This window comes from Schistocerca piceifrons, chromosome 1 (assembly GCF_021461385.2).
Source record: "Schistocerca piceifrons isolate TAMUIC-IGC-003096 chromosome 1, iqSchPice1.1, whole genome shotgun sequence".
Lineage (NCBI taxonomy): Eukaryota > Metazoa > Arthropoda > Insecta > Orthoptera > Acrididae > Schistocerca > Schistocerca piceifrons.
In genome coordinates, this window is record NC_060138.1 from 415,313,942 (window position 1) to 415,324,040 (window position 10,099).

Genomic DNA, 10,099 nt, shown 5'->3' on the forward strand with positions numbered 1-10,099 from the left:
TTGGATGTACTCTTAGTATAAGTTAGTTTAAGTAGTGTGTAAGTCTAGGGAACGATGACCTCAGCAGTTTGGTCCCTTAGGAGTTCACAAACATTTTACACTAAGCTACAGTCAGTTGGTCATTAGTATCAATGGCGCTCATGTTTTTTGCACTCGATTCTCTGATTACCGCGTTATAACATCTTGTGTATGAGATTGTTCAACCGCCAGTCATAGTCTTGCTGCCTTACGAGATGACCAGCGATCCTTAGCTATGAATGATAGAAGCCAGCCACCAGTACCATCCATTACTGATGGGTAGCCCAGGTGCCTGCCAACACCATTCCAACCTGGGGCAGAAACTGCTCTATACTGTGGGATCGCTTGGGTCGGACGGGCTACCATACAGCGGATCAGCATTCAATACGACCTCATGGAATCCGATATTACAGTCCACCTGATGAGACAACATGAGCAGTGACCTGGGAAGGACAGAGTACTGCCAGAACGGTGTGTGTATCATTACATACATGCGTCGTGGTCGTTGGCATCTCTGGGCAGGGTTTCCGACGTGGCGCGCCTTCCATTTCACGGTCACCAGCCTCAGCACAGGGCTGATGCAGCGAGATACGGCAGCCAGAGCCAGCCGCTGCGTTCAGCAGATTCCTCGTCGGCCAGCTAGGCCAACAGCCACCGCCGAAGATACGGCGACGAGATGAATTCAGAGACATAAATGAAGTAATATTTATTCCTGTTTTACTGCATCAAGCAATGCCACACAGATTCTTCTGCATTCATCCAGACAAACGGTAGGCGTTACCATCCAGGTAGAGGAGGATCCCTACTGTAGGGTTAAACATACAGAAACACAAACGGAAGTACACTATCTGATCAAAAGTATCTGGTCACCTATTAGTTGATATTAACACGGGGTGTGACGACCCTTAGCCTTTACGACAGCCTGAATGCTGACGGAGATATTTTCAGCTAGGTGTCTCAGTGTATGTGAGGAAATGGCTGCCCACTCTTCCCCAAGAGCCGAAATCAGGGCAGGCAGTGACGTTCGCTGATGAGCTCTGGGGAAAAGTCAACGTTGTAGCTCATCCAGAAGGTGTTCTGTTGGATTCAGATTGGGACTCTGGACAGGCTAGTCCGTTTCAGAAATGTTACTGCCCACAAACCATTGCCTCAAAGATGCTCCATTATGACACGTCGCATCGTCATGCTGATACGATCGTCGTCTCGGAACTGTTTCTCTCCTGTATTCAGCACATAGTGTTATCAAATACTTTCATATCTTCTGCATTAGCGTTTTCTTTTGCGCGATAGGGCACCACACCCCAAACACGAAAAATACACCCATAACGTAACACCAACTCCTCGACAGTTGGCAGGTAACGTTCTTCAGTCATTAGCCAAGTTCACAACCTTCCATCGGACTGCTTCGAGGCATAGCGTGATTTATCATTGCAAATCAGTCGTTTCCAGTCACCCATTGTCCAGTGGTGTCGCTCTTTGTATCACTTCAAGCGTCACTTATGATTGCCGACAGGAATGTGTGGCTTATGAAAAGATGCTCGACCAATGTCCCCATGCTTTTGAATTTCGTACTGTAACACCAGAGTTCTAAGGCTCGACTGATTTATTTGTCTTTTGTTTATTCAACATTCTGTCGTTAGGCTGTTGTACTCGTAAATATTTTCCTTTGTAAAAACTTTGATCTCCTGGTTTAATCCTATGCAATGTATTGTCTTTATTAGTTAAAGTCTTTGCCTCATTTGGAGGGAGACAAAACTTACTGTATATAATTTTAATTTTTGTGTGAATAATTTTTTGTAGAGATTTCAATATGTGTATTTGCTCTGTTTTGTTCAAAATGTTCGTTTGCTACTTTGTATTTGGTGATCCTCACTTAGGTTTATTTGTTCTTTACATGTATAAAAGGTGGTGTAGTTCCCCTTTGGAACGAAAAGTTGCAGCGCGCGCAAAATGTGGTTGGCGGGGATAGAAAGATGGAACAAAGAGTTAGTCGGAGACGAGCTACGGAACCGCCAACAGCTCCTGTCAGAACATAGTGCTGCCGAGAGAGGCTTTTTGTGCCTAGTTCCACTGTGCCAAAGCCTCGGATGGATGGATGGATTAATTACCTTGCTCTGTTTCTGGAAATGGTATTCAAAAATCCGAGGAACGTCGCCACCAAGAGAATGACAGAACTTACCATTACCAACAGCAAATCCACTTGCCAAGATGTACTCGTACCACATTGCGCAATCACTGCAACGAAGTGGAAGAATTATAGATTTGTAAAGTGATGGATCAGCACTTAAAGTGCCGGCCGGGGTGGCCGAGCGGTTCTAGGCGCTACAGTCTGAAACCGCGAGACCGCTGCGTCGCAGGTTCGAATCCTGCCTCGGGCATGGATATGTGTGATGTCCTAAGGTTAGTTAGGTTTAAGTACTTCTAAGTACCTCAGAAGTTAAGTCCCATGGTGCTCAGAGCCATTTGAACCAGCACTTTTAGCGTGCTCAAATATAAGGTAACTCATACCTGAATTTATGTACCTACCTTGATTTTTTCCTTACCACAACACCTCTTAGGTTCCTCTCCACTTGAACTGTGATTGCCGAGTGTCCATGTTGTGAAAAATGAAAGTCATAAAGTAAAACAGTTAGTAAATAAATTTTAATTGAAATTTAGTAAAAAATAGTATTTAAATTTGCTGTAGAATTTGATAAAGTTGAGGGAGGCAGTAAGTGTGGTTTTGTGAGAGCCTCCCAGTATTTAAAATAAATCAATTTAATGTTTTGTGGACTTTTAAAATCATTTGCTTGATTACCGACTTTAAAGATACAGATTGTGATGATAACGGAAAGGCAGTAGAACATTTTGAGGTTAGTTTCAAATTAAATGTTATCAAAGATTGGTTTGAAAGGCTTTTCTTAGTAAATAAATTTGTTGTGCAGCTTGTTGAAATAGAACCAAAGGTGAGTCAATGTTCATAAAAATGTACCAGTTTGCTTTACTTCAGTAGTCAAGATTAAGGGCCACCCCCCCTTGAAAGTTGCTCAAATGCACAAAGTTACTTGATTATAGAAAGTTCTAACTACTCTTGATATATACGTTGAGTTCTGTGCTCATTGGGTTCTAAAAAGTGTAATATCAGTTTATGAGCACCCACTTACTGTTTTATCCTCATTGAAGGTGAAGTTGCTATGAATGTCATAATCCATGAGAACAGTTACTTCTTTGTCTTTAAAGAATAGTGTGAATCTTATTGCATGTCAATATTATTTAAATTTGTACTGTGCAGAAAATATCTGATGAAGGAAGGCTAGGCCCATGCCCAATTTCCAGTTTAACAGTGACTTGCGTGTGTAGTGTTGATGGAGCTATTCAGTTTGGCAAACCATTTAATATTCATGAATGTAACAGTGACTTTTGTGATTGTGAGAACGTGGACATATTGCTGCTACTACTTTTACCCACTATAACGTTTGTTGTGGCTTGTGACTGGGTTCATTGCACTTTCGTATGAGAAAAGTATAGGCTGTGTCTTTCCACTAAAACTGTTTACTTTTTCTTTAAAAAGGAATGTCACACACTTATATGCCTAATTAGGCTGGCGACCGTATTCTTTATCATTAGAGTAATTTGATTAATGAAAACAGTTTCTAAACAGTATCTGTTTCTAGTTGCGTATTTACGTAATTCTAAATTTCATGTCCGATAGGCAACCTCCTTTAGGCATTTCACGGTCAAAACTACAAAAATTCTTACAGAAGGTAAGTTTGTACTGCTTCTATTTACCGTAACTGGTTAACAAAATAGTTTCAGAACATAAAAGAGAGGCAGTGATAGTGTTATACTAAGCGCAGTGATTGTGATAGCTAGATTTCTGGAACTCATGATTCCCTCCGCTGATTTCGTGAGATTTTTACTACCACCCCCCGCAATGCTCGACGGTCGCTGTCCTTGCCGTCTGTACAAGAAATACGCCTGGTCTTGGTTTGACTGTGACTATTCCTTCTTCTTTCCTCTTCACAATGACATCACCTGCAGTCGACTTGGGCAGCTGTAAATGGATTACAATGCTGCCGATGGAGTTGTTACCCAGGTGACATCCAGCGACTGGTGCTCGTTCAAAGTGACTCAGCTCTCCAGACAGACACGTTCTGCTGCTACTGCCTCCATGCTGACTACACAGATGAAAATACTGAACTTCCAGGTGTGGGCGGAAGCCAAGAACGTCGCCGTATTCCTCCAACCGTAATCACAACTGTGAACATTAGGCATGAATAACTGTGGTGGGTATTCATTGTCAGTCGTTCTCACTAACAACACAACACACCTCGTCTCCCTTTATGCTGACAAGTCCACTTTCTCGTGACATCTAGTGGTCAATTCCACATTATATACAGTTTTTCGGATACTTTTGATCAAATAAGATACTTAAGCTTTCGCAAGTACACAGTAGATCATCTGTTAAAAATCGTCCTATGGAGTTAAGGAGCTGTCAAAAAAATATGATTTTAATATGTCTGTTTGGATGGCCATCTTCCGCAGCAGCTGTTACATAACAAGTGACGAGTAAAAATTAACTGCAACTAAAAGAAAACAGGGTACCAAATAGCCTAAAGTGCTAAAGTGCGAGTTAAACCAAGCCAATTCGAATCCAACTTCCCATACCACCGAGGGAAAACCTGCTGGCTTCGAAATACGTGTACATGAGCTACAGGCGCCAATCAGCACTGGCGATGATTTGTTAATAAAAGCGAAATGCATCTGCTGTATCACTCTCTTAAACTGCAGCGTGCTTATGACACACAAAATAATTAATAATTATAATATTGTTTCAGTTTGTTATTAAAAATACTTTTATTATCTGTTTGAACAGTCTGAGCACTAATTGGTCAAAGCTATAGCTCCGTAATAATACGCCAGGTACCATTCGCACATACACGGTACTCAACCCACTTACCAAGTTACGTATTACATTAAGGATCCACCTGACAGACGTATTCTTCACGAATGAAGATTGTCATGTGAGAGCACAGGCGAAAATACTACTGCAACAATCTTAAACAACAAACAAGTCTAACAGCGCCTTTGAGGCAGTTAGCCGGCCGGTGAGGCCGTGCGGTTAAAGGCGCTTCAGTCTGGAACCGCGTGACCGCTGCGGTCGCAGGTTCGAATCCTGCCTCGGGCATGGATGTGTGTGATGTCCTTAGGTTAGTTAGGTTTAATTAGTTCTAAGTTATAGGCGACTGATGACCTCAGAAGTTAAGTCGCATAGTGCTCAGAGCCATTTGAACCATTTGAGGCAGTTAAAGACGATGTAAATTAAACTAGTTTACTGATAACTGGAGACGTGACACTATACAAATCGTTATTACGTGCCATGTTCGTAATAAAACGGCCAAATTCAATGCGTGTCATATCAAACAGAACATTTAGAAGACAGACTGCTATTCGGTGTACAAAATGTCACAAATGCGGATGGAAACATATTGAATTTTTCCCTTCCTAATTATGGTCAAAGAGTAGTAACCTGCAAACACAGTACATTAAAAAAATCTCGAAGTTTTTGTGATGCACGTAAAATTAGAGGAATTACGTTGAGGATCTGTTTTTAATTACAGCACACGCTTCCCCTGTTAGATGTCTGTGAGCACGAGTTGGCTGCCGAATAGGCGACAGATTCAATTAGCAGTGATCAAAATATATTAATTAAAAACCTTGTCAACAAATATTTTCCAGCAACTGGGTGGTGCTATGCATTTCTGTTCGCTTTTCTGTCACTTCCTTTAGTGTACTGACAGCAGAGCCAGACTTCAGTGGCCACGCTGGTTGGTAACTCAAGAATTTTTTATTTAGTTGATGTTACTATAAGCTACCTCTCTGTCCACTTCTTTTCTGCCTATCCAGTGTTCGTCTTCAACTACCCTAAATACAAAAACTAGTTCCATAAATTCATTCTCACTTTTTACGATTTTCCTTACGATCTGTGAGACGAGAATGACACTGGTTTTGGAAGAGGAGCTTATTGGTTTTTCTACTTCTACATAAAATTGTTAAAGAACAGCTATCATTTTCAATGTATTATGGCAATAAGTAAAAGATTCTGGATAAGAATTTACAATTTACAATGACTGTACACCCATGCCGAGTACCAAATTTAAAAAAGAAAAAATATGTCAAGTCCTTAACATTTTCCATTGCAGCAAATACAATCGATTTCACTGTAGCAGTTTCTGAAGTTAAAACAACATTATAAAAAATATACTTAAGGTATACGCTTGAAATTTAAAAAAATTTAAATTTCATTTTAAAAACCGGAAGTGTAGGATCCAAGCGTAAAACAAACAGTAATATTGAAGATCTTTTGACTCAAAAAAGAAAGAAAACAAGGAGCTTTTGAAAGCAAAAACGTAAAAATAAATATCTGAACTCAGAAGAAGGGTTCCTGATAAACAAAATCATTTTCATAACCTTGTACGTATACACAACATCAACTTTACATTAATACACGGTCCAGTCACTTAATGTGACCACCCCATACGGTCGACGCCCACGTGCAATAACCAGTCATATGTAGCAGGTGGCACACTAACAGTGGAAGGTATATAAAGTGTCGGTTGGAGAACAGTGTAGTCGTAGTCGTAATACGTAAGCGGGGCGATTTATCTGACGTCCAAAGGGGATCATTGGCTTTCGAACCAAGAGTGGAAACATTTCAGAAACGGCTAGGCCTGTAAACTGTTCGCGTGCTGCCGTGGTTAAGGTACACCGTGCATGGCAAAATGGCGCTATCCAAAACCAAAGTCGAGGCAACTGTAGTGCAGTATAGGCGACAGATGACAGAGGTGTACGACAGATGCGGAGATGTGTACAGGCGAAATGAAGTGTTACTATTGAGCAACTGACCGCTCTGATGAACCAAGGGACTATCAACAGTTTGTCCACAACTACCGTTCAGCGAACGTTGCTGCGCATGGGCCACCCAGCAGACGACTGGTTCATGCTCCCATGCTGACTGCTGTTCATCAGGGACGAAGGCTGGTTTTTGTGCACGGGTACTGCAACTGGACGCCCACTGACTGACGACAATTGGCCTTTACAGATGAATAACGTTTTTAGAATGAGATTTTCACTCTGCAGCGGAGTGTGCGCTGATATGAAACTTCCTGGCAAATTAAAACTGTGTGCCCGACCGAAACTCGAACTCGGGACCTTTGCCTTTCGCGGGCAAGTGCTCTACCAACTGAGCTACCGAAGCACGACTCACGCCCGGTACTCACAGCTTTACTTCTGCCAGTTTTTGCTTCATCGGACAGATGGTCGTTGGCGTGTACGGCATGAAACGTCTGAAAGCAAACACTTTGCCAAAATCGAGTGAGCGTTATGGTCTGGGGAATATTTTCGTGACATTCTCTAGGTGGTCTCAGTAATCTCGTCATTCTGGAAGACACACTGAGTCAACTTAAGTATGCATCTATCCTTGGGAACCATGTCCACGCCTATATGCAGTTTATTTTTCCTTGGCACGATGGCACATACCAGCAGGATAACGCAACGCAGTGCATGTGTGTGGTTCTAAGAGCACCAAGAAGAATTTATCGTACTTCCGCGGCCGCCAAACTCCCCAGTTTTAAACCCTATCGAGAATCTGTGAGAAAGTCTCGATCGGGATGTTGACGCCTTGGACCATCAACAGAGAAAGATATTGCAGCTGGCCACGGTCAGCATGCCTACATATCCGTGTCTGTTGCTTTCAGAACCTCACTGACACTTTCTGCACGTCTCACAGCGTTCGCGCAGCAAATGGTGGTTATTCAGGTTTTTGACAATTGAGCAGTTTATGTTCCGCGAACATCCGTAATCCGCGTATTCTAGAAGTATAACTGAAATCTAATATCAGCAGATTTTTCTGCCTTGCTCTAGAAGGAAAGTGGGCAACCAAACAACCCACTCAACAACCAATGATTAAAAGGAAAAATTTTTAAACAGCTGAGACCACAATGTCGCTAAGAAGGAACTAACAAACAAAATTCGATAACCAAACAAACGCTGGCATTTTTTCCAACGATGCTCTGGTGTAATGACACGTTGCCTAAATAGCCGGCCAGAGTGGCCGAGCGGTTCTTGGCGCTTCAGTCTGGAACCGCGAGACCGCAACGGTCGCAGGTTCGAATCCTGCCTCGGGTATGGATGTGTATGATGTCAGATTAGTTAGGTTTAAGTAGTTCTAAGTTCTAGGGGACTGATGACCTCAGATGGTAAGTCCCATAGTGCTCAGAGCCATTTGAACCATTTTGAACCTAATTAATAAACTTCGAATAATACCCTTTCGCAACGCAATAGCTGGCGTCGAACAACGTCTTGACGAACAACGTTCTGATACGTGCGGCGCTTTGCGGCTATTTGTGCAATATGGAGAAGCAGCCCCTATTACTGCAACGCAGCTTGAAAACGGGTCACACGGCTGACTCTACTGGGTATACCCTGTCGACCTACATTCGTAGACTATCTTGTGGGAATTGCTACCTGGCCACCAGCACAGGGAATGCTTGCCGATTCCCAACAGACAGGGCGCTGTGGTTTCTTTTTTCCTTTACTCTTATGTAGATTACTCACAATGACGAGGGTTGGCAGCAGTTGAAGACGCTCACCAGCCAAAGATTGCGCAAGCTGCAGCTGTTTTAAAATATGTAAAAATAGATGACAAATACTTTAAAAAATACTTTCGTGGACAATGTTCATAATTTTCACGTAAAACAGATAACAATAGTTGACGTTTATTTAAAAAAATGAACAGGTGATAGTAGGACTCACGCTTGCGCTCTCAAACTTAATTATATACACAGATAGTTCCTTCATCCCAGGAACAGAGAATCTCGGTGACTTTGCTTGTTATCGAGAATGATGCTTTCAAGATATCGGTTCCGGAAATTGCAAGAGTCTGCCAATGGTTTAATTTTAAGTTTGAAACTGAACAACAAATTACAAAAAAATACTTTATTCATGTGATATAATTACAAATTAACACTTTTCAGATTTTTTCCTTTAGTTATAGAGTGAAACATTGCTGCCTGGCAAATTTCATGAGTCTAGGTCAACGGCGAGTACCCTAGAGGTTTCGATGAGTGAGTTTGCGAGTACCAAAATACGAGGGGAGTTTGAAAAGTCCGTGCAAAAACAAAAACTACTTACGTGTTTGGGGTAAACCTTTTTTTATTTTTCGACAGTCTCCTTTTAGACTTATACACTTATTCCAACACTGTTCTAATTTATTGATCCCTTCCGAATAATAGGAATTGTCCAAGTCCGCAAAATAGCTATTAGTTGCTGCAATCACCTCCTCGTTTGAATAAAATCTATGTCCTGCCAGCCATTTCTTTAAATTGGGGAACAAATAGTAGTCAGAGAAAGCCAAGTCTGGAGAGTAGGGGGGATGTGAAACGAGTTGGAATCCTGTTTTCATTAATTTTGCGGCCGCTACTGCTGAGGTGTGTGCTGGTGCATTGTCATGATGGCAAAGGACATTTTTGCGGTCCAATCGCCGGCGTTTCTCTTGCAGCTCAGTTTCCAAACGGTCCAATAACGATGAATAATATGCAACTGTAATAGTTTTACCCTTTTCCAGGTAGACGATGAGGATTATCCCTTGCGAATCCCAAAAGACAGTCGCCATAACCTTTCCGGCCGAAGGAATGGACTTCGCCTTTTTTGGTGTAGATTCTCCCATGGTAATCAATTGTTTAGATTGTTGTTTGGTCTCAGGAGTATAGTAATGTATCCATGTTTCATCCACAGTGACGAAACGACGCTTAAAGTCCTACGGATTCTTCCTGAATAGCTGCAAATCATCGTTGCAACACTTCACACTATTCCGTTTTTGGTCAAACATGAGCAGTCGCGGGAACCCATCTTGCGGATAGCTTTCTCATGCCCAAATGTTTATGCAAAATATTATGTACCCGTTCATTCGAGATGCCCACAGCACTAGCAATCTCATGCACCATCCATCACGATATCAAGGATTATATCAGTGATTTCTGAAGTCGTAACCTCCACAGGGCGTCCAGAACGTTCAGCATCACTTGTGCCCTTATGGCCACTC